General features: G+C 36.1%; 2 protein-coding genes and 1 long non-coding RNA gene across 9 annotated transcripts in view; 2 read left to right on the top strand and 1 right to left on the bottom strand.

Moving 5' to 3' along the window:
• lepr (leptin receptor) overlaps positions 1-26287 on the top strand; it is an 847758-nt gene that overhangs the window by 133386 nt on the left and 688085 nt on the right. The window lies entirely within an intron of this gene.
• Positions 1-26287, top strand: part of pde4ba (phosphodiesterase 4B, cAMP-specific a) — a 338467-nt gene that overhangs the window by 41163 nt on the left and 271017 nt on the right. The gene's annotated exons all lie outside the window — the stretch shown is intronic.
• On the bottom strand, positions 951-9149 carry LOC147843546 (uncharacterized). The gene is made up of 3 exons (XR_015493787.1): positions 6660-9149; positions 5409-5523; positions 951-5360 (listed from the first exon to the last, which is right to left on the bottom strand). It is a non-coding gene; the product is annotated as an uncharacterized LOC147843546 (long non-coding RNA).

Raw genomic sequence — 26287 nt, 5'->3', positions numbered from 1 at the left:
GACTTTATTGAATCCACAGAATGACAAATGTTTTTCTAAAAGATGCACAAGACACAACCTTTTAGTGAAGCCATAATGTACATTAACTGCAAGGACATGGCATGGTGCTTTTCATCCAGTGTGCAACCCCTTGACAGCCGTGCTGATAATTAGCAGTCTTGTTCATGTGACAGACCATTATAAAACAGAAAGGGACTCTTTTAAAGCATTTTAAGATATTCAGTGCAATCCTCTGTACTTTATTATATTAAGCATGAGCTTTATTATGCAACTAAAGTGCAAGAACATACAGCAAGTGCCAGAGTAAATAGATTTGAAAAGAAGATCACCATTTAGAAACTGCACGCTTGGATAGTTAAATGACTGTTTAACAGGAGGAAAATGACCCTTTCGTATGAAGACATCTAATTAAAATGTATTTTTAAATTTATATACTTATTTCCTAAAGAATTAATCTGATGCACTTGAAATGTTATTCGTTAGATTTGTCTGTTAATCTGTTCTGTGCACATTATCCGGCTGTACTCATTTTCAGTTTGACTTACTCGTCCATGCAAAATGTTTGTTTACAGTCTGTGTAATTATCCGTGCATTAAAATAGGTGATGATATCAGAAAGAAGTAAGCACTTGCTTAAACAGGAATTTTTTGTTTAAAGTCGTCACTGTTCAGCCAACAACAGCAGACTGAAGTGCTGTCAGCTGGCAAGGCAGAGAGCCTTGGGAAATACCCGTAATATATATCTCCAAACAACCACATTATATTTCCAGCTTTGTTTTCTCTGTTGTAAATTGGTGTGCGGTTTCCAATTATGACCACATTGGGCTGCTTGTGTCTTGAATAACTCTCCTTCAGTCGTCCTTCCATCCTGTGACATGTAGGTCACATACATGCATTGTTGTCAGTGCATTTCAACACAGTAAGTGAGAACATCCGTATTATTGACATATAGGATAGTTACACAACTACTGCTCATAATAAAAAAAGTCATTCGGTTCAGCAGTATTAAAGTAGTTTCTCAAGTAGAAATGTAGCGGAATTACCAAATACATTTTGTCAATGCATCTATACAAAGTGTTCCTCAGGGAGCTGTTTTAGATCCAATTTTCAATCACATTCACCATTTAAGATAACTGATACACTCCATATATATATATCCCTCTACATCTTTTCCAAACGTCTATATAAGTGTATATGAGAGAGATCATATGAGATTTAGTTTGCCCTCCTAATGCTACTTGGCCATTCTCCTATTCTAAGGCTTTCCTCGTAATTACATGCCCTGTTGGGACAAGCATGTTTGCTGCCATCATCTCATGGTCAATCAATCAGACCTTGGTTGAACAGATGGACTCTCAGTGACACAGGATAAAAGGTTTGCCTGATGAATTTCATACTGGAATAACACATTCACTGCTTGGCTTGCAGTAATATGTGTATTTTCTTATGTGTGAGTGTGGGGGATTGCCCTCCCACTCAGCTGAATGTGTTTTGTGAGCATGTGCGTCTGTGTATTTGCAACCGACTTGGTGAGTTTGCATGCGTTGCCTTCCTGAGCAGATACCCAAGGGCTTTTCTTGTAGTTTGCACTGTGTGCTATGATTCCTCATGTATAATTGTTGGTGCAAAACCTACACGCTACCTCATCTGTTAGATTTCAGCACATGGCAGTTGTAATCAATCTTCCTGATTGTTCGTTTACTTTGGCTAATGAAAACCATACATTTCATTGCTTCAGTCTGTTGTTGGGAGGAAAAAACATCTAGAACGCTTAATAAATCTCTTTATTCTTCAAATACGGATTAGTTTCTTGCTGATTGTATTGCTGTATTGTAGACAGACACAGTTTCATGCCTCAGAGAGTCTTTTATTTGGCCAAAAGGGTAAGTTTGAAGAAAGAAAAACTCCTGAGGGCGGCTTTAAAGGTTTAAACAAAAGTTGGGTATATTGACATCCAATATGCTGGAGAGGAGGGATGCATAGTCGATTAAGAGTAAGAGAGCCAGGTGGTCAGCGGTTAAGTGGCCTCCCAGTTATATTGTGCTGTATTGGACCTCAAGGACAGGCCCTTCATGCACAGTCAGAGTTGGCATTATAGATGCTGCCTTGTGCCGACAGACTGATGAACCTTATGCTGGGTTTGGACTATAAAATAATTTATTCTGTTTTCATACACTGTGTCAAATATAGCATTTTTGACCCCTACATTCATGCTTTTTTTCGTGGACAAGAAAAGGAAAGATTCAGAAAGAAAGTAAACATGCAGGTCTTAGGGTGCTTTAACACTTTGTGTTCTGAACTTGAACCAAGCCAGTTCACTTGAACGAATCCATTTGTTGACAGTCCTTTAGCAACCACTGCCTTCAACATGTGCACTGTGTTCATTTTCATTCATTCATTTATTCATTCATGTAGCTTTGGCTTAGTCCCATTTATCAGGGGTTGCCACAGCTGAATGAACCACCAATCACTCTGGTATACGTTTTAATGTGGCGGATGCTCTTCCAGCTTTAATCTAGAAGTGTTCATTTTGATGACGAATAATGTTTGTCATATTATTTGTTAGACGTTTTTTTCACTGATAGAGACTAGATGAAAACTAAATTAAATCAGTTTTAAATAACAAAAAATGATAGACATGTACTGACATTATCATTAATGAATAAAGACGAAACAAAAAATGGAGGGAACGATTTGTTAAAAGATCCAGTTATAAAGAATATCCTACTGTATGTGTCAGCGAGGTTTTGTACTGTAGCCTGTACTGATCTACCAGGTAGGACATAAGCAATCATTTACTGCATTTCTGAATAAATGTCCAAAAAATGTCAATGTGTGAAGGAGGATAAGAGCAGGTATAAAAAAATTTATTAAGCACAACACACTGCTCCATGAATTTATAATGAGCTTAGAAAATTTAGAGATATGTGTATTGAGTATATTATAATTTAACTAAACTGGTTTGTGTTGGAAATTCAACATAATTCCATGCGTGTTCAATGAGAAAAGGTCTGGAGAGGGTTTTCTTCAATGCCAAAAATATTACTAATTTATTAGATACAAATGAATAATTCGATGACAGAGTTCTGGATTACGTTACCCCAATGCAATATAAGAATTACATTCAAGAGGTTCGCAACTAACACACATGACAACACACTGACTCCAGCATATATACACAACTGATATTAACAGGTTGAGTTTGGTGTATCGTCACATATCAGTCATTCTGCAGTCCTTTGGCACTTGTACCCCAGACATACTTCCTCTTTCTGCAACTCTTCCCTGCATACCAGAACTGAACAATTACATGTATCTTTAATATATTTCACAACTTCTACAAGCATCATGACAACTTGTGACATGTCTAGACTTTGTATTAAACAAAAGCCTCCATAGTTATTCTGCTATTTCCATCTTGTCAGCATGTTCCTTCTAAAAGTATGCAGCACAGTAGAAAAGAGGAAGTGCGTCAGGTCAATGTGGGATCTCATACATAAGAGAAAGATTGATTAATCCGTTGTTAGTCTGAACAATTTTTTTATAATAAAAAAATAAAGACACAAAAGTAATAAAAATAAATTAATTTTTTTCCCACATTAGATATTAGTCAAGTAAATCTAGAGTAGAAAGTGGTTTATTTATAAACTAATTTCAAGAGGATCACGTGCTTATGTTTGAACTCTGCTGGTATTGCATCAGCTCCATATATTGCACCACTAAGAAGAATGCTGACACACTATAAAAAACTAGAGTTTTCCATTCCAGTCATCTTGATCTTGAAGAATCCCCCTTTCCACCCCTACTCCCCCTTTCTCTGATAGGGTGGCAGGGTGGCCCAGAGGTCAGCACTGTTGCCTCACAGTAAGTACGCAGCTGGTTCCCTCACCAGGCCGGTTGGCGTTTCTGTGTAGAGTTTGCATGTTCTCCTCGTGTTCGCGTGGGTTTCCATTGGGTTTTCCCGGTTTCCTCACACCATCCAAAGACATACACCATAAGTAAATTAACTACTGAAAAATAGCATTTTAAAGAGCCAATATTATACATGAAATAGGGTCATATCTTGGTTGTAAGGGTCTCCAACAATAGTCTAATATGCATGCAAGGTCAAAAAACACTTTCATGGTCTTATAATCTGCATTTATTTTTACCTAATTATTCCAGCGACTCCCGTATGAATCGTCCAGTGATTCATTTGTTCCCAAACCCCTCCTTAAGTTAATCTGCTGCCAGTGGGTCAATGTAAATACAGACTATGGACTTGAAAATACAGACGACTAACTATTTTATTGAGCAAAAACTCCAAAAACTGTTGAGGTGATCTTCTATCTCACTCTGCTCTTTTCACACACACACACACACACACACACACACACACACACACACACACACACACACACACACACACACACACACACACACACACACACACACACACACACACACACAAACACTTAACCCTCCTCCGGACGACAACGCGAACGCACACACACACACCTCCGGACAACAGCGCGTGCACACGCACACACACACACACACACACACACACACACACACACACACACACACACACACACACACACACACACACACAACCCTCCTCCACGGAGCTCCGTAAACAAAGCAGCTCGCGTCACGTTTTTAACGTGGCTTTGCACACGATATGAGAATATAGCGAGTTAACCTCATACAGTACACAAGTAACAAATCACAACTAAATACATTTGCAAGCTAGAGTAAACGAGGCAACAACTTTAATCGCACATACTTACACTTGAGAAATGGAGGAAGAAACCCATCCTGACATGTCCATCAGTAAGTTACTCTTTACTGATCCTTCCTTTAACAAACGCCGATGAAGTATTCTTTGTAGCATGTAGTTTGCAGAAGTTTCCAGTAGTTTCCAACTGCTTGGCTATACTGCTGAGGTTTCATCTTTGGGTAGAGACTCAATAATATCCATCTGCAGTGTGACTTCAATCGACCGGCATGTTTGTGTGTGTGTGTTTGTGGGTGTGTGTGTCTGGATTAGAGGGCGGGGCCGCAGGTTTCAAATCTCCCGGGTTTGCGCGTGCACGTGAATAACTTGGTTTCGTTAGTCCATCATGGCGAAACACCTAATGACTCGTTATCAAGGCAACTCATTTGAAGCACTATGAGTCGACTCTTTTATAGATGAATCAACTGTTTTAAACACTACTCTTACAGATTTAAGCCTTAGCTGGATACTTCACTTCACTTAGAACTGTGTTACAAACTACATGAAAGGGCATTTTCAAAAACCCATAATATGGGCTCTTTAAGACAACTCTTAGCCAGAAATATCTCAGCATGTTCACAACCAGGGAAGTTATCAAAACTCTCAAATGGGAGGGAGCCCTGAGCTCGAGGACATTCTGAGCTCAAGGCTCTCTCCCAGGACAGCATGCCAAATATGCTTTATTATCAATCATCAGCTAAGTGTGAACTCTTGAAAAACAAGACTAAAACTACAATGAATTGAAAAAAAAAACTACAACGAAGACTAAGGCCCCGTTTACACTAGTGCGTTTTAGTTTTAAAACGGCGTTGTAGAATGAAAACGATCCGCGTCCACACTTGCGTTTTACCCTGCGTTTCTGAACAACTCTCCGTCCACACCAAAACGCTGAAAACACACATCACGTGACCACACACTCTCTCGGGCAAGCGCTCCAGCATTTCTACCCAGATGAGAGCTCTGCTTGTCGGACTGCTCATCAAGCATCTCCCGCTGGATCTAATCTCACTATATTTGCTAAACGTGATATTTCAATCATGTTGTTGTCTTTATCTTACGACATAGGCCAATTCCCTGACTTTGGTCATTGGAATCTATTAAGTTACTTGTTCACGGGTATCATGTTTTGGTTAAGCGCAAAGATAAGTTAATGATTAATCCAGGTACATTGACGGATCGCTTGCCTTTATTTCCTACAATGTATAAACTTATTGTATGTTATACTTTTATAATTATCGATTATTAAAACTGATATTCAGCAAAAGAGAGGGTGCGTTTCGTATTTTCACTGAAATTGAAAGGAGGCAGTTGTTATCGGCTCCGTTGTTATAAATATCCACACAGTGAAGATGACGCTCATATATGCAGCACGACGCCTCAACATTTCTGCTGTCTGTTAAGTTGCTAATATTAAAAAGAAAATAGGCAGTTCCTTAAATCATGTTTACATTTTATTGTTGAGAAAGTGAAACAACGTAGCCAAGGTGATGTGAATGAAGCTATAAAGTAAACTGTTCCCTTTGAAGATTTACGCGTGTCCTCGGTATGTTTTCCATATCAAACTGAGAAGGGGGAGACTGCAGCCTTGATCAAACTTGCGAAGTCTTAACTTACAAGAAGAGGATGCGAGACTGAACTGTGTGTGGGCTACTTAATATTGAGGAAAAGCCCCAATCAGATAGGCGAACGTCGGCAGCCCCGCCTCCGTTTTCAGATGTCTTCGTCTTTCCCCATCCACACTGAGACGGAGCAGCAGCGTTTTAGAATGAAAATGGCCTTTCCAGCGTTTTCAAAAAGCTCAGTTTTCGGCGCTCGAGAACTCCGGCGTAGTGTGGACGGATGGCGTAACCGTAGCAAAACTTATGCGTTTTCAAACTAAAACGCACTAGTGTAAACGGGGCCTAAAATATGACTAAAACTGAATTCTAAAAAATCTCAAAACGAATATTGCAGTACATAAAGTTATAAATGTAAATGTTATCCAGCTGCATCTGTGTTTCCTTCTCAAAGTGTATAGGTTCACCAATCAAATGTGTTTTGGTTTGTTTCGATCAGATAAATCAGTGTGGTGTGAAAAGCATCAAACCAAATTAATCGAACCATAAGTGTAAAAGCACCCTAGCTGTGAAGACCTTGTGAATTGTCCCAGATGTGGCGTTGGTTGTTGTCTATCATGACACTATAAAACAACTGATTTATGAATTCTTCATCTTGTGTAAATGAATTGTCCCAAAATTTGGATAATAATGTGTAGTCTGTACATAGCAATACATATTTCACTGGCAGCTTTCTGGAGATTGCCACTAAAAGTCCATTATTTGAGGCAAATTATTGCTCATTTACAAGATCAGCTAGTGTAAATAGAATCATCAAACATGTATTCAGAGAGTAGTGCTGATGCATTGTTAACGCTCAAGAAATATTTAGCAAATAGTAAATATAAATAACACCCTTCTCCAAAAAACAAAAGCAATTAGTAGTTTATGCAAGCAGCACATTATGACCTGCTGTATAGTTATGTTGTACAGTTAAACAACCTTTAGCTAGTGTAAAAATGATGTCACTGTTGTGCTGCATGTGTTGTTATGAAGTTATGTATAACTAGCATTACAAATCAAAGCGCAAGTTCATTAAAACCAAAGGTGTTAATCCCTTACCCAATATTTTCTTTCTGTTTTCTAAATTACCAAATAAAAGCTAGGGCAATTTCAGTCATCCCCAAAGCCATTTTATCATACATATTCTTCTGTATTTCTTTTTCCACTGCAAATCAGTGCACACACAACCTGAATAACACTATTTGGAGGAATTTCTGTCTTTCACCAGAATACTCACACACGATCTTACATTTATTGGGGAGTTATTGGGGGTTCTGAGTGAGCTATTGTATGACCCCCATTAGTTGATGCATCATGTAATGCTTAAACCACAGCAACTTCATGATACCCAAAACAGTTGTTTAGTGTGAAAAATAACAGCGATTCTTGTAGTGTATAAGCGACATAAGGGCAGGTTTAGGGTCTTGTCAGTGCAGGACGCCTTCCACTATTGGGCCAACTGGTGTCGACATTGAGATGAAGGGGTTTTGCTGTGGTGACAAGGTGTAATAAGCAGCAGGTGCGTCTCATTACTCTCTGCCAGCAGCGCTCATGGTCCTCCTTATTGCCAAGAACTCCTATTGTGAGCCTGGCCATGGGCTGTTGAGAGGAGGGTCAGGGTGACATTAATTGTAGGGTTTGGTTCTGTGTCTGTTTGCAAATGCATCTGCATGAAGATGGAGATAAAGAGCATTGTTCAATTTCTCAGCTACAGCACAGAGTCACCAGTATTTCCAAGCTGTTTATTCACATTTAACACAGGAAATTACAACCCAGGCTCACTTTGATTACGTACTCTTATATACGTTTCCTGAGAGAGCAAAATACGTCCAAGGAGCTATGTTTTTTGGCAGTTTTTGTTTTCGTGAATCTGCCATAGATCTCATGTCTATCTATCTATCTATCTATCTATCTATCTATCTATCTATCTATCTATCTATCTATCTATCTATCTATCTATCTATCTGTCTGTCTGTCTGTCTGTCTGTCTGTCTGTCTGTCTGTCTGTCTGTCTGTCTGTCTGTCTGTCTGTCTGTCTGTCTGTCTACAGTACAGTACCCATCCATCCATCCATCCATCCATCCATCCATCCATCCATCCATCCATCCATCCATCCATCCATCCATCCATCCATCCATCCATCCATCCATCCATCCATCCATCCATCCATCCATCCATCCATCCATCCATCCATCCATCCATCCATTCATCCATCCATCTTTCTGTGGATTAAATGCACTGACTGACTTCTGTGGATTAAATGCACTGACTGACTGTGAAATGATGGTTTGTGCCACGTTAATTAACTGGACAGTGCGTTCATGTTTTCACAGGAATTCACAGAAATATCTGAAAGGGTGAAAAAAATATTACAAGATGAATGTTCCTGTCAGTGATTTTTGTTGTTCAAACAGATTAGACAGCAAACGAAATGGATTCAGACTGACTGATAAGCCATGTGGAAGGAAGAGACACAACTGCTGATGTTGTGCAGTTTCATGGTTGTGGCTGCAATTATGTTGGTTTTAAAAGCAAGCGGCAGTGTTTTGTTCCGCTTACAGTAAGTTATTTGCATATAAGTTGACAATGGGAAATTGCTAATTTCCTCTCCCAAGTCTCACAACAGTTCTGTTTTGAATTGATAGAATCCTCCTGCATATAGATATTTAATGGTCTTTAGCAAGACAAACAGTGGTATCATGTTTTCATTAAAGCTTGTGGGTGTTTGTTTGAGAAAATATCTTGCACAATGTTTTATTATGTGATTGTTTGTTTTATTTAGCCTGTTTTCTCTAAAAGAAAAAAAAAAGAAAAAACAGTGTTGTGCCAAACTAACAGTTGTGTCTTTTGCATGGACCTTAGGAACACACACAGCATGTAGTAGCCAGGAGAAATTTGTCAGCATTGGCCCTGGTCCATTCAGTTTTATGTAACACTGTTTAATAAATCTAAAGTTTTATTCATTTTCGATGAGATAAAGAGATTCATTTTGTCAACTGTGAATATTCCCCTGTTTGAGTGGCATTTTCATTAGTTTGCTCTTGACAAATTTATTGGATCATTCTTCACGTCAAGATTAATCTGTTTTATTTGCCTACTGAAGCTCTTATGTAATGCTGCCTTTTTAGGAATATGGAAATCATTTAATATTGACCGATAATGCTATAAATGGAGGACTTCTATATCTCAATAGTGATTGGAGATTATTGTATATGGAATAAGATCTAATGTATTGTTTTTTTTATAATTTAAATATGCTGATGTAGGATGTTTCATTTTATTTTTTTTATTAATCAAAATGACATAAGAAAATTAGCTGAGGATTCATAATTCTAATCTATTCTTGTTAAAATAGTCTTATATTAAATATACATTATTTATAATATTAATATTGATATTTCATTACATATTGATACAAGGCTTCTGGCACTCAATAAGCAGCACTCGCCTCATTCAGTCCTGTTGAATTTTTTCATGATGGTGTTACATTCTACGACAGTGTAATATGCCCCACAATAGTTTCTCTTTGAATTTTTATTTATTTATTTATTTTTGATGTTTTGAATACTGTAGCTCAGTGTGGCATAGTTTACATTTGATAGTGCACATGTGATTTTTTAGATCTTGGCAATTGAAACATTGGAAGAGAAGTTTTGTAAGTACACAGTACTCGCATGCTGTTATCTGCTTACAAAAAGATCTGGATCTTTTAGACAGTGTGCAAATGCAGAATTGAGATGTCTTTTATGTTTCATGCTTAAACAGAAATATAAGAGGAAGAAGTGAATAATGTCATATTCCCTCTTAAACTCAGTCCTCTAAAAGTCAGTCAAGCAACACTATGCATCTTTCTCTCATGGTCCCCTATTGTGTTTGATACAGTTTGACACATTCATGATTCCCTCTATCTATTTTTATGTGCATTTTGGAATATTGTATAAAAAATCTTATTGGAAATCTGAAGATGCACATATATTTAGAAAATATGCATCAAAAACCTCTGCGCACAACTAGGATAAACTTTTCATGCGATAAGAAAAAATGCATGAACTAAGATGGAAACCAATTTACATTCTGAATACGCCCCCCTATATACATTTCAGTAGAGTATAAAATACGTCCCAGGTGGTACGGTTTTTTGCAGTTTTTGTTTTTGCGAATCCACCAGAGGTCGCTTTGTAAGGCAAGGCAAGGCAAGGCAAGGCAAGGCAAGTTTATTTATATAGCACGTTTCATACACAGTGGCAATTCAAAGTGCTTTACATAAATAGAAATAAAAAAGACAAGTTTAGGAACATACAATGCAGACAATAAAAATTATTAAAAACAGATAAAAACAAATTAAAATGAGTTAAAATAGGTTATAAAAGAATGAAAAAGAAAACGAAAAACATAATAGTGCGATCTGTCGGACGCAGCACAGTGCTCATTCAGTAAAGGCACAGCTAAACAGATGTGTTTTCAGTCTTGATTTGAATGTGCCTAATGTTGGAGCACATCTGATCATTTCTGGAAGCTGATTCCAGCAGTGAGGAGCATAGTGGCTGAAGGCAGATTCACCCTGCTTTGACTGAACTCTTGGAACTTCTAGTTTATATGATCCTAAAGATCTTAGTGATCTTAGTATGCTTTTTGAGATCTCAAATTTCTCTTGTGAGTACCATTCATGCCTGATGACCCACTCATCTCCTTTCCTAAACTCACCGATAAGTGTTTTCAAAAGCAATCCATATTAAGAAAAAACCCTTGCGGCAGCCTGATTTTTACATCATTTTCAGATTTTACCACATTCTCACGCTGTTATTTACTTGTTTATTTTATTTTTTGGCTTTTGTTTTGTCTTTTTTCAACTTGTTTTCTGGAACCGTTCTTCACTGAACTCGAACTTTGTTGTCGAGGTCAACTCCACTCCACGAAGTATGCGGAGAGCCACTGGACAAACTAGTAACAATGGAAAAGCTGTCCATACTTTTCCATAGGTAAGTGGTCAGCTGGTAAGCGGAAAAAGGAACAGCATTACACAGCCTCATTGTTTGTTTTAAAAATGAAATGCAGCCATAAGTACAACATAGACTGACTCTGAAAATGTAGCCCTATATACATTTCTGGACGTTGCGAATTATGTAGCCAGAGCTACGTATGGCTGCATTTCGTCTTTAAAATGAACACTATGGGGTGGTATGACGGCGTTCCTTTTTGCACTTACCAGTTGACCGTTTACCTCCGTATGGACGGCTTTCTTGCTGTTACCAGTTTGCCCCTCAGCTCAACATGTACATTGGTGGAATTGAGACACAGAGCAAAGTTGACCTCAACAACAGGGTTCAAGTCTGGTGAAGAATGGTTCCAGAAAGCAGGTAAGACAAAAACAAAAAAATTAAATTAACAAATGAATAAAAGGGCGAGAATGTGGTAAAAACATGGTGAAAATCAGGGGGCATTCCTTTTCTGGATTGGTTTTTAAAAGGGGTTGGCAGGCCAATTGGTGCTTTTTAAAACACTATTGGTTGGGTTTAAGGAAGGAGGAGAGTGGGGAGATTGGTCAATTGGTCAGTCAGTAAGTCAGTCAGTCGACAGCAGCCTCTGATGGATTTACGGGAGAACAGCAGACTCAAATGGCACTCGCGAGAGAAATTTGACATCTAAAAAGGCATACATAGCCGCCTCTGGTGGATTTGCGAAAACAAAAATTGTAAAAAAAGAAAAAAAACATATTTTGCACTCTCCAGAAATGTATATAGGGGTCTATAATCAGAATGAGCCTGGGTTGCATACGTATCTCTGGCTACATAATTTTCGCTTTGGGTGACTATAATTGACAAACCAGTGAACCTACCCACATTGCACAACATCTGAAATGTTGTTCTAGATTTTGGTCAATATAAAATGGCTTAGTGGTCTTGCAGCTTTAAAAACCACCATTCTTATTCTATAATTAAAATGGCCCACATTTTCTTCTCCTACTGAAGCAAATTTCGTTTTTCTTCCTGATATTTGGAGCCAGTTTATCAGGATGTGACAATTTTGTTCTCTTTGACTCATTGGATGGAAACTGAGCTTTATTCACAAATGATTTATGCTATTTATTTGCATCTTTGAATGGAAACACAGCGTCATCAAGCTAAACATTAATCACCTAAACATTTTATATTATTTAACCTTTTAATTAACCATCATAAGCCAATTCTACTGTAAAAACCCCAGAATTACAAGGTTTAACTCCCCCTACAGTTTTTCATTGCCAATGATTATTGTGGCTTTTAGTGGAGAGCCTCTGGGCTTAGTTACTGTGTTGACTGTACGTGACATTTGTATCTGATCGGTTGACAGTTTTCTTTTGTAGGAGCACAGTGCACAGTGCCAGCCTGACCTGATTCACCATGGCATTAACAGTGACAGTGATTTGAAAAGCTGCTGTTGAGATGATTTGCAGTGATCGCAGCTCTAGACGCGTGGAGAGTCAGATTATCCCTTAAGATTTTAATGCATGGAGGTATTTTAACTAGCAACAGGAACATCTGTATTCGCTGTGGTTTTGCATACTGTGAATCAGGCCACCAATTATTCAGTTTAAAAATTCAAATTAAACCATAGACTCACAATCTGGCTTAAATGATCCTTGTTAGAAAATAATAAATGCAAAAGGAAGCGAAGAGCGGATGTGCAAAATTAAGCTAAAGCCTAAAAAATATATAATCCGTGGCTTTAAGAATATTATATAAAACCAAAAGGCCAATGAAGGAAAGAACTGACAGTCAAATGGCAGCACTGATTGGATTCTAAAAGCCTGACACACATTGTTTTCAGTGAAGGTCTAGTTAAATCGATCGGGTCTTGTGGAAACAGCATGATGTAAACAGTATATTCCATTAAAGCTTCAGCTACTGCATGTGGATAATTAACTGAATCCACAATCCATCCACTTAGCTTTTTAATCATAGAGAAAATGGAGGACGACACATAATATGGTGCGTCACGCTTTACTCTGTGGTGAGTTATAGACTCATTGTGTGTGTGTGGAAATAGCAGAAAGCTGTTTTTTCCACAGGGTGTCTGGAAGGAGCTAATACATCATGATGAGGCTGGCCAAGCTGCTCCGTTTGATGCCTGCATGTGTGGCCTTTTGAGAATTTATCTGGTTTCAGCTCTGCTATTATAACCTTTAATGGATTATTGAATCAAAAAGGCACTCCTGCATGGTTTATTTGGGAATTGTGACTGTATAGATGTTGTAAATGTATTTTTAAAATATATATTTTTTGTATTTCCTCCAGTTATAGCACACATGGGCCCTAAATGGCTGCAAGCATCGAGTCAAATGCATGCATAAATATATTGTATAAATAAACATATTAATATCAATATTAATGCTTAATTTATTCAATCCTAAATAGAATAAAACATTATGAAATATGAATACAGTACAATTTAAAATAATGCTTTTTATTTGAATTTTTTGTTTCACTTTATATTAAGTGGCGTTAACTACTATTATATTAAGTGGCATTAACTACTATTGCATTCAAAAAATCAATACAATGTACTGTGTTCATAATGTATTGCGGAACACTTCATTATGGACATGTCTGGTGGTATGGGTAGGTTTAAGGGTGGGCTAATGTGTGAGGGATTGTCAACAGTGTAATTAAAGATGTAGTTAGATAAATTAGTTACAGATCTAAACACATGCATGTTTAAAATCAATCATAACTACAATGTAAAAATGATACACAATAAGTATATTGTAACAAATGAAGTAGAAAAGTGGGACTTAATTTTTACTCCAGTCTTCAGAACATTTCTTCTGCCACATTTCTTTAGAAATACACATTTACTATACACTGATTTGGCATCTATGATTTTTAGATGATTGTTGTTGTTGTTATTATTATGAACACTTTTAATGTTAATGTGGAATCCATGATGTATTTATTAATTATTTTCAGAATTATTTTATATCAAAAGTCAAATTGATAAAATGGGACATATTAACAAAAGGTTTAACCCCCTCGTCCATACAAAAACTGTCCTTGCCCAAATCTCTTATATAGTGTTGAATGCTATTATAGACCTTTGGCTGATCAGTGAACAAATAATAAACATAAAAGATGTTTTAATTACACATAAAAAAAAAACACAGGCTCATTTTGAAAACATACCCCTATATACATTTCTGAAGAGTGCCAAATATATCCCAGGATCGATGTTTTTTTTTTTTTTTTTTTCAGTTTTTGTTTTCGTGAATCAACCACAAGCCACTATGTATGCTTTTTTAAGATCTCAAATTTCTTTCGCGAATGTCATTTCCACCTGCTATTCTCGCGTAAATCCACCAGAAGCTGCTGTCGACTGATTAACTGACTGACTGACTGACTGATCGTCTTACCCACCCTCCTCCTTCCCTAAACCCAACCAACAGTGTTTTCAAAAGCGATGATCGACCCGCTGACCCACTTCCCTAAACCCAGTTTTAAAAAGCAAACGGGAAAAAGAAAAGCCCTCGTCTGATTTTTACCACATTTTCAGATTTTACCACATTCTCATTCTTTTATTTACTTGTTTATTTTATTTTTTGGCTTCAGTTTTTGTCCTACCCACTTTCTGGAAGCGTTATTTTCTGAACTTGAACTCTGTCTGGGTCAACTCGTCTTTGCATCGCAAGTCCACCGACATTACATGACGAGCTACTTAACAAACTGGTAACAGCGGGAGCTACGTTTTCAAAATGAGACTGCGTTGCATAAAAACATATAGTCTCCCAGTGAAGGATAGATATTTTACTTCTCATATTCCTAGCACTACTGGTTGTTTGTTTTCATTGAGAAACTTTACAGTGCATTTGTGTTTTACTGTTTTATTACGAGTTAACAAATGGAGCTTGTTGTCAAATATGAATTCAAACACTGTATATGTCACTGCACAGTTTTGTCTTGAATAGAAAGATTGTGCCAACTATGCAGTTCAACACAACATAAAGCGACAAACTAAATAGTGCTTCTGCACAACGTCTGAAATTGGTAGGAAACACATTTAGGGCATTTTTGATTCCTTGTGACAGCATATTTGATCTGAACGCTGGCTGAACTTGGGTTTGTTACACAGCCGCCTTTTTATTTGAATACCCACAGTGCATTTTTTTTTCATTTACATTTCTTAGTTTTGTGTGTTTGTGTGTCTGAACTCAATGCATGCGTTCCTGTGAGACTGTGCCCAAAATCCAGCCAATGCTGCTCAGGTTATGCTGAGCCAGATGTTGATTGCCTCTCTGCCAGCCATTTCACTGAATCACAATGTCAATTGCTGGCGAGAGCCAGCAGCTTGGCATGTTGTTCCCAGGTGGACCTTGTGTGTCTTTCTGAGATGTCTATGGAAATCTTGCCCTAGTTGTGTTGAATATTTCATGTTGTTGTCAGGCAGTGGCTTTGGGTTTTCATATAGGGGTGTGAATGTTTTCTTTTTTTAAATAAACAAAGGCCCCTTGGTGGATAGTGAGACAGAACAGGAATAGACTGTAAAACTGAACAGCAAATTTAACAAAGTATAATTACTTCATTTCACTCAAGTATTAAGTTGTGTGAACTCAATAACTGATTATATTAAGCTGAACTTAAAGTTAAACTTAAAGTTAAACTGAAATTAACATAATATAATATAATATAATATAATATAATATAATATAATATAATATAATATAATATAATATAATATAAAATAATGTAACGTAACATAATATAATATAATATAATATAATATAATATAATATAATATAATATAATATAATATAATATAATATAAAATTTACATTAATAGTTAATATTCATGTTATCATTCATCAAAAACTTGTACATAAAATTGTATCTACAGTTAGGTCCATACATATTTGAACATTGACAAAATTCTACATTTTTGGCTATTCTAACATTTTTAACATTTTTGAAATCGATGGATTTCAAATGAAACAAGTTAAAACAAATGAAGCACAAGATGTGTTCTAACTGTAGACTGTCAGCTTAAATTTGAGAGTATTTACATCCAAATATGGTGAATGCTGTATTAATAACAACAGTTTGCATATGTGCCTCCTACTTGTTAAGGGTCCAAAAGTAGTTGGACAGAACAATAATCATAAATCAAACTTTAACTTTTTAATACTTGGTTGCAAATTCTTTGCAGTTAGATACAGCCTGAAGTCTGGAACGAATAGACATCACCAGACGCTGAGTTTCATTCCTGGTGGTGCTCTTGCCAGGCCTCTGCAGCAACTGTCTTCAGTTCCTGCTTGTTTTTGGCACATTTTCCCTTCAGTTTAGTCTTCAGTAAGTGAAATGCAAGCTCAATCGTATTCAGGTTAGGGGATTGACTTGGCCATTGCATAACATTCCAGTTCTTTCCCTACAAACACTCTTTATTTTGTTTTGCAGTGTGCTTTCTTTCTTTTTAAGATTGTTCCAAATCCTTTGGAGTCAATTACAGCCTGAAGTCTGGAACACATAGACATCACCAGACGCTGAGTTTCATTCCTGGTGGTGCTCTGCCAGGCCTCAACAGCAACTGTCTTCAGTTCCTGCTTGTTTTTGGCACGTTTTCCCTTCAGTTTAGTCTTTAGTAAGTGAAATGCAAGCTAAATTGGATTCAGGTTAGGGGATTGACTTGGCCATTGCATAACACTCCACTTCTTTCCCTACAAACACTCTTTGGTTGCTTTTGTATTGTGTGTTCTTTCTTTTTAAGAATGTTCCAAACAGATGTATTGGCCATGCCTAATGTTTGTGCTATCTCTCCGATGTTTTTTTTTTTTTTTTTTGCCCAATGATGGCTTGCTTGACTGATAGTGACAGCTCTTTGGATCTTATCTTGAGAGTTGACAGTAACAGATTTCAAATGCAAATTGCACACTTGAAATGGACTCTGGACCTTTTATCTGCTCATTGTTATTGGGATAATGAGGGAATAACATACACCTGGCCATGGAACAGCTTATAAGCCGGTTGTCCAATTACCCTTGGACCCTTAACAAGTAGGAGGCACATATGCAAACTGTTGTAATACAACAGCGTTGTAATTCTACAGCGTTCACCTGATTTAAAATTCAATTAAAGCTTACTGTCTGCAGGTAAAGCACAACCTGTCTGTTTTATTTCAAATCCATTGGTGTATAGAGCCAAAAATGTTAGAATTGTGTTGATGTTCAAATATTTATGGACCTAATGGTATGTGTGTGCAGGGTGATGAAAAGTTATATAAATTAGTTTTTACATTTTAAAATAAAAAAAGCTGGGCTTGAACTTAAAATTATGTGTTTTAAACAATTATTGTGGTGCGCATAATTGGCAGACCCCTCATAGTACCACTGCAGACCCCCCGTTGAAGACCCCTGCCACGAAGGAACAAGCGTTTCTAAGTGTTATATTAAATATGTTTGTTTTCATCCTGTCAGATATCCAAGTCGCACCATCTGGTGTTCAGCAGAACATGAGATGAAACGTCAGTAAGTTTAATAGAAAACAGGATTAGAAAAGCGCATGTGATGAAAGGGACAGAAATACATGGGTGGATTCTGGAAAAGCAGGAAAGAGGCAGTAAAAGGAAGGATGACAGACAATTCCACTAGGGAGGGATTTTTCGAAAACACCTTGTAATTAGTTGGATAGCGTAGTTTCAAAGCACCTTGTCCTCTTCCAGCCACCGGTGACTTGAGATCTGTGGAGCAGCTGGCTCAAAGGTAATGATCTCTGAATATTTGTTGCAGAACAAGCGCTGCTCCAGGGACCTTCTGTTTGCTGTGGCTCTGCTTTTACGTTTCTTCATGCACTTTCTCAGCGTATAATGAGAGAAGGTGATGGATGGAAACGGAGAGTGGGAGGATAAGAGAGGGAAATTGAGCTGGAAACAATGGAAGCTAGCGGGAAAGATTGCATGAAATGACTGGACAAAGTGAAAACTGCTGTGTTTTCAGCAAAAAACGTAAGAAAGCTGTTGGTGATAGAAGTTGGGAGAGAATTGAAAAGGGAATTAAATCACTGACAGAAAGGTTTCCACAGGGGTGTATAAACCCATGAAATGGTCTCCTCTGGGATACTGTCTGGCTATTTTCTTTCTATTACTCAAAGTAGCAGCAGAATGCCTGTCTGTAGTCTCCTAAAGGGAAAGGTTCAACAAAACATAAATGAATTCTCTAAAACACTCTAGTATTTAACTTAACAGCCATTGATTTGGGCACACATTCATCATGGCATCATTTCTATGTGCTTCTGCAATGTCACAGCCTTTATTATTGTCCAGAGATGCATTACTGTTTCACAGAGCTTTTGTATTGATGATGACAGAGTCGGACCATTGCGCAAAATCTCCAGCACATCCTAAAGATTCTTAATAAGATAAAGGTCGTGACACTGTGGTGGCCAATCTACATGTATGTGTAAAAATGATGTCTCATGCTCTCTGAGCTACTTACTATTTGAGTCCCCTTAATCCTGCCACTGTCACTTGGCAGGAGAATATGCCCATGCCACCAAAGAGAGAAAAATCTTTTAATAAATAAATAAATAATAATAATCTATTAATAATTTATTAATGGATTAAGTCGATCATTCAGTATATTCAGGTCAGTATATTCAGTCAGCTGGCTCCATTCTTTGGGCTCACAACATCGCTAAACCTAGACTTGACTAACTGCAGCATCCCTAGTTCACAACACTGCCCCAACTAACTTGTTTGGTAGGCAGAAAGCATCAGCCTCCTTTCTTATCTGAAACAGGGTAAATCTGGACTCATCGGACCACATGACCCTTTCATTGCTTCAGAGTGCAGTTTTTATGCTCCCTATGAAACTGAAGCCATTTGTTCCTAATTAGTCTCTGTGATAAGTGGTTTACTTAAGGCTACACAGCTGTTTAGCCCAAACCTTCTTATTTTAGTTACGTTTTGTCCTGTTTTTAACCCAATTTTAGGTGTTCTCAACAATATTCTTGGATGTTTTCTTTCTTGGATGCATGTCAATATTTTGACCATTCTGAAACATATTAACAACAAGATCTGCATTAGTTATTTAGTGGGAGACTTCATTTGCTTAGTTAAATCCAATTATTATTTTTTTCAGACTGTTATGTCTATCTATAATGTCTTAATAGTCTTTTCATGACAATTTATGTTTGTACGTAAATGCAGCAAATAACGAGAGAAAGAGAGGAAGAGACTTAAATAGCAGATCCCCAAGTTTTTTTGCGATTTTGTGATCACTGAATCCAATACATTTACATTTACATTTACAAACTACCTACAACACCCTAGCAACCACAATACAAAATCAACAAAGTCACATTTTTTCATTTTTTTGCGATAATGCAAATTGTTTATTAAACGCAAAATAATCACAAAACAATTAAATAACTCATAAAACATCACATTCCATATAATTAAATTAGATTCTTTTCAGTTTGCAATTAATTGTTTTGCATGACTTTTAGATGTGTACGCAGTGCACGTGATATATTTAAGTGTCTCTCCAAAAATGACATCTCAATCATTTCATTGCATGGAAGGGGGAGGGGGATTGTTTTGCAAAACGTGCAGTAAGCAGACACGGATGAAGTGTGAGAGATTTACATGTGAAGTCAATGCTAGGTGGCGATGTAAGACAAAAATGCTAATTGGCCATTTTGTTTGTTTGACAATTCACACTTCACACTTTAGACTGCAAAAGAAAGTTGGAGCAAACACCTAACAAATGGAGCATTAGAACAGACAGAAAAGCAAGCAGCTTACAGTGATGGAGATTGGTTTAAAGATTATGGCATGGCTGCTGGGCGTGACCTAATTGAAGGACATTATTTTGCTTACATGTATGGCTGATATTTTGATCTGCATCAAATCAATTAAAGATTAAAAACTCTTTTGCTGCCGTTGACAAGAGAAAACGCTTGCCTGCCATTGACGAGTTTTACGGAAATCCATGTTGTAGGTGTATTATGGTAGGGGAAACCCTAACGCATGTCCCAAGTGAGGTACCTGATGTCAGATGCTCCAGGGAGTGAAATCTGAGAGAAAGTAAGATCGTGGATAAAAATAAGTTTTACAACCTCCCTTTGGCTTAGATCTTGTCTTGAAAAGAGACCAAAATAAAGAAGCTTTATTTTTATGATTTGTGTCATTGTTATTGTGTCAGATTGCACGCCTAACATACCAGTAGGCTACTTGATATGGTGAATATATTGTTGAAGTCAGAATTATTAGCCCTCCTGTAAATTTTTTTCCCCAATTTCTGTTTAACGGAAAGAAGATTTTTTTTTCAACACATTTCTGAACATATCAGTTTTAATAATTCATTTCTAATAACTGATTTATTTTATCTTTGTCATAATGGCAGTAAAAAACATTTGACTAGATATTTTTCAAAACACTTTTAGACAAATTAAAGTGACATGTAAAGGCTTAACTAGGTTAATTAGGCAGGTTAGAATATTTAGGCAAGTTATTGTATAATGATGGTTTGTTCTGTAGACTATTGAGAAAAAATTTGCTTAAAGAGGCTAATAATTTTGTCCTTAAAATGTTTTTTTAAATATTAAAATTATTATTCTAGCCGAAATAAAACAAATAAGACTTTCTCCAGAACATCATTGGGAAATATTTTTATATATATATATATATATATATATATATATATATATATATATATATATATATATATATATATATATATATATATATATATATATATAATTTTTGATATTTATATAATTATATTTTTAGGGTGATTTTCGCAAAAACCACCAAAAAAATCATGAAAAACTAGGAGGTCTGAAAAAGTATAAACATGTCATCAAAACACTTTTGACAGAAAATCGTATACATACATTTGATGTATTGTTCAGCCCTTCTACACACATTTAATAAAGATGTTTACTTAGGCTCAAATAGAGATAAAATGAATAGGATTTGTTCTTTGCTCCGTTGTCCTCAAGAAAGCATTGTGAAATAATACCAGCCTTATTATTCCATTTGTCTTGTATTTTTTTAAAATTCTTTCAAGCCCATTTTAACTTTGTTAAATCCTTGCCCATGAATCTTTGCATAGTGGTGTTAATTTATTCCCGCTGACCGGGTAAGCCTCGTTATTGAATGGGAAGTTTTTGAATAGACACTGGTGAGTTTTTTTTTATTTTCACTAATAGACAGCAAAGCACAGATGGCGTCTATAGAGCTTGCCTTGACGTGTTTAACTTGGTTCCTAGATATTTTCAGTGTAAACTAGGATAGATTTTCATTGTATTTATTTTTATTTAAATCTGAGAGATGCCATTCTGCTCCACCATATGTTCATGCTGATGCTCATTTCAAAATTCTGGCCATTTAAATAATCATGCCCTGTCTGCTGCCACCCACAAACACATGTCTGCATAAACACACAATTAAATAAATGCACACACAAAGAAACGTATTTATAAAATGTGCATTTCTTTATGTAATATTTGATAGTTGTGGATGAGGTGGCACTGGTCTTTTTGGAATGAGCTTATGACAGCAGCTATAATTCTTCCATACAGCTTGGCAGCTTGGTTCCGTTTCAACTTGTAAAAGCCAACCAAAGCTTTGTCTCATGAAATCAGCCTTTCCTTCAGCTGCATCCGCTGTACATTTACATGAAAATACAGCTATAGAATGGAACTGAGATATGGCATAGCCAAACTCTTTAATAGATTTTCTCTATCTCTCTCTTTCTCTCAGTGTCTAAAGTGCTCATAGTTTTATTATTATTTTTTTTTGCATACAAGCACTTGTATGTCCAAGTAGAGCTACATGATCGGGAATAAACTGTGTATCATAATTTTTTGAATAGAGATCTTGATTGTGCTATGGTTCTGACTTGAAATATTGTAAACAAAACACATAAAAATTTGAAATGTGGAGTTTCCATTACTCATTTTTAATACTATACTTCAAAATGTGCATTAACACAAGGGGCCTTAACATACACCTGGCACAAAAGGCACAAGATGTGTTTGGCATGATTTGTTGCTATTTCCAGACCAGTGCAATTGTAGTTTTCACATTTTGTGTCACATTGTTTAAATACCAAATCTATTTGCACCACTTTGTGGACTCATGGGTGTGCTGGTCTAGAAAAAGGTGCGTTAAGGCACATTGTTGGCACGTTGCTGTTTTGAGGAACTGAAATAGACTGCACCATTGACCAGCTAAAAGCTGGTCTAAAGTCAAGCGCAGAGCGAGGATGAGGCTTATTCTGTATCCTCATGCTTCAGATTGTCTGTTTAACTGTTTTCTTGCTAGAGCTCAGTTTTAGTACAGTACAGTGTACAGAGTACAGTGGGTGACACTTTAAAAGAAACATTACTGTCGCGAGTGGCACCGCCACCACATTAAAGGATTAAGTACATGTTTTTAGGTACGCACAGAAATATACAGTAGCTGTAAATACCCTACTAATCGTAAATAAAGATGAAATAATGAAACAAAGCTTTATAGTTTAATTTATTAATCAAAAACTTGTTAACAATCTTTTTTAATTGTAAACTTGTTAAGTGAAATGAGGATTTATTTTGGAAAGTAAAATTAAAGAAAGAAAAGACAACTAAAATGAAAGCATAAACATACAAGTAAGTAGGCCTAAATAAATAAATAAACAAATAAAGAAATAAAGCAGTGTTAGAACCTAAAAATAGAGAGATGTACAGTGTTTGTTATTTTAAAAGGAAAGGATCAAGACATTCAATAAATAAGATTTTTCATTTACTTGTTAATTTACATTTTCGTTGTTGATTATATTTTACCATCTCATTTAATATCTTAAATATTGTACATAAATAATAAATTAATAACTAAATAGGCCTAAATAATTATTCATTTACAGTCATTACTAGCGTAACACAGAGAAATGGTCAGGCGCATGATGTAAAGGGCACTTCAGTTGAATGCCACTTCATCAAAAGCATAAAAATAAATTGACCTACCACAAGCAGATAACTAAAATTATAAAAAAAATAATAATAATTTTGCCGCAGGACGTAAATTAAGTCTTAATAATTTAGTTTCAGTTCAGTTTTAAAAACGGCAATGTTTTCAGCATTCTTTAGTATCTTTGTTTATGTTTAAAAAGAAAACCTCATAAATTTCTGAATCCATAATAGAGATTATATAAATAATAAGTTTTCATTTTAGTTGAACTATCCCTTTAACAACTGATGTAATCATGACTGCGATAAAATTATTTTTATATGTTTTCTTTCAGAAGCGAGCATTTTTAAGTGTTCAGGATGTTATAAGCACTTTTCACACAATTATTTCAATGTTCGTTTGACCTTTTATCTGCCTCGCCATATCTACACGCACAAATAGCTGCTAATGACAGATGCAAAATGCGGAGAAACAATGATTCACAAATGCAATTAAATACAGCCCTCAAGGCTTTATTGCATGACTAGATGTCAGTCAGCAAGTTGTTTTCGTTTTGGGACAGAGGCTACATCAGCTTTGCTTGTGCTGTGGCAGTTTAGCCTCTGGATGTTTAATCTTAGGCTCAGAGAGAGAGAGAGAGAGAGAGAACTGTATAGACTTAATGCTTAGGTTTTCACTACTATAATCTACACTGAAGATTCTCGTCACTGGGATAATATGTATAACTGTACATACTGTAGTCATTATCTTTATCATTAAATCTTTTACTAATTTTAAAATTATATGTAAATACTTTTATCATTGTAAAATTAGTAGTGAAAATGGATTAACAGCTCATACAAATCAACTGTATCACAACAAATATTTTGGCAGCATGATGTGATGTCGCCCACACATTGTACTCAATTCCAAGTAGCGGTAAGAGCTGTTATTAACCAATGCAAACTGCAATGAATCAAATTTCAAACGAAATTCCATGTTATGAATATTTGATCTTTATTTTTATGTTTTTTTTTCTCAGTTCACAGCTTTAGCAAATCATAGTTTTTATTCACATGGCTGTTGCAGAGACCTGGAGGGCTCAAAGCTCATTTAATTTCAGTACAGACCTGTCACATTTGTTTCGAGTCACGAATATTTAGCAGAGCTCTGAAAAGAAGAACATCGGATATTATGATCTATGCATAATGCATTAAGCCCTGTTAGGCCTTTGTTTTTTTGCAATGGTTTTCTGTGGGAAAACACTTAACATGCAGTTAGTGTTGCATTTATTTTTTAGCTATACACCTGTCGTTTGCATCATCAGTGAAAAAGGTCTACACTCTTTTAATGTTAACCACTGTTTGTACAAGTTAGTACTAGTAGTCTGTTAGTACTTTTTAGGGTTTGACATGTCGTGAAAACCATAGAAAATTGGTACATCATCATAAAATAAGATAAAATAAAATAATTTAAAAAGTAAATAAAAACAAAATTAAATTAAATTACAATTTTATTTTAAATAAAATAACATACAATTTGAAATAGAATTTAAAACAAAATGTTGATTTTAATTTAATATTAAAATAAATATTAAATTGAAAATAAATAATTTAGAGTTCAATCACATACTGGGGCTAAGTGGTTAGCACTGTCCCCTCATAGCAAGAAGGTCCCTAGTTCAAGTCCCTGTGTGGAGTTTGCATGTTCTCCCCATGTTGGCGTGGGTTTCCTCCGGATGCTCCAATTTCTCCCTTAGTCCAAAACATGCGCTAAAGGCGAATTGAATAAACGAAATGGCCTGTACTGTATGTGTGTGCATGTGAGAGTGTATGGGTGTTTCCCAGTACTGGGTTGCATCTGGAAGGGCATCCACTGTGTAAAACATTCTGGATGAGTTAGCGGTTCATTGTGCTGTGGCGACCCCTAATGAATAAAAAGACTAAGGTGAAGGACAATTAATGAATGAATCACATACTGTGTAGAGCTACAGGGACATGGTTGGTCTGAGCTTTCACCTTTTTAACTTACCTGAAAGGCCTTTAAAGTCTAAACAACTGCACTCTACAACTATACATATATATACTTTCAGGTTTATAGCATAGGGCAGTGAGGTGTAGATCCCAAGGATCAAGGAACTCTAGAGGACTGGTGTGAGATGAACTCACTGAACTTTCAGTCTTCTTATTACTGAAAGGATCGATACAAAGGTCAAAGCATCTGCCGGCCTTATTCTAAATAAGCATTTTCAGTGTACTTCAAAGCAGGGTCAGAATTTGTAAAGATTGTTTCATTAAAAATGTTCCACTGGAAATGCTTTCTCATTGTTTTCAACATTCAGCTTAAATGTTTTTTTTGTATGATTTTTGCATTCAATTAAACTCAATTCAAGTTTACTCGTGTAGCTATTTTCACAATAAAATCTTTCCAAAGCAGCTTCACAAAATTAATAACTGTCTTGCTAAAACACTTTTATTAGAATTTGGGAATAAGCTAATTTATTAACTTGTCATATTTGGTTGTCGAAGATTTAAATGTGTGAAATTTCATTGTAATAAACTCACTATGTCTGCTAGTCTGCTAATTGTGTTCAACTAGAAGGTGTTTTAGAACTAAACTAATTTAGGTTTCATTTTTTCTATACTGTGTTGGCATATTGTTTTTAAAGCTGTTGTGTCAGTATCATATGTACAAAAATGTATTAAATATTGTTGTAGTTTTTAAGGGAACATCATGAAACTTGATTTATGGTTGAATTTAGTAAAGTTCTGCTTAAATTGTTTATGCTTTTATAAGGCTGTAAGTCTAATAGAGTGAAATTAAGCATATTCAGGGTGTTTTCCTTTTTAGTATTCATTAATGTCATGCTTCAAAGATTCCAATTAATAGATACTGGAAAATAACAAGACAATTTATTTTTGAAGCAAAAACGAAGCAACACTAAAAATAAGAAGAGTAACGTTGAATATTGCACAGGCAGTGACCAGATTTTGTTACAAAAGTGTAAAAATATCAGTTCCTATGGCTAGAATTAAAGG

This window comes from Danio rerio, chromosome 6 (assembly GCF_052040795.2).
Source record: "Danio rerio strain M-AB ecotype USA chromosome 6, GRCz13ab, whole genome shotgun sequence".
Lineage (NCBI taxonomy): Eukaryota > Metazoa > Chordata > Actinopteri > Cypriniformes > Danionidae > Danio > Danio rerio.
This window is presented reverse-complemented; position numbering and strand designations above follow the sequence as displayed.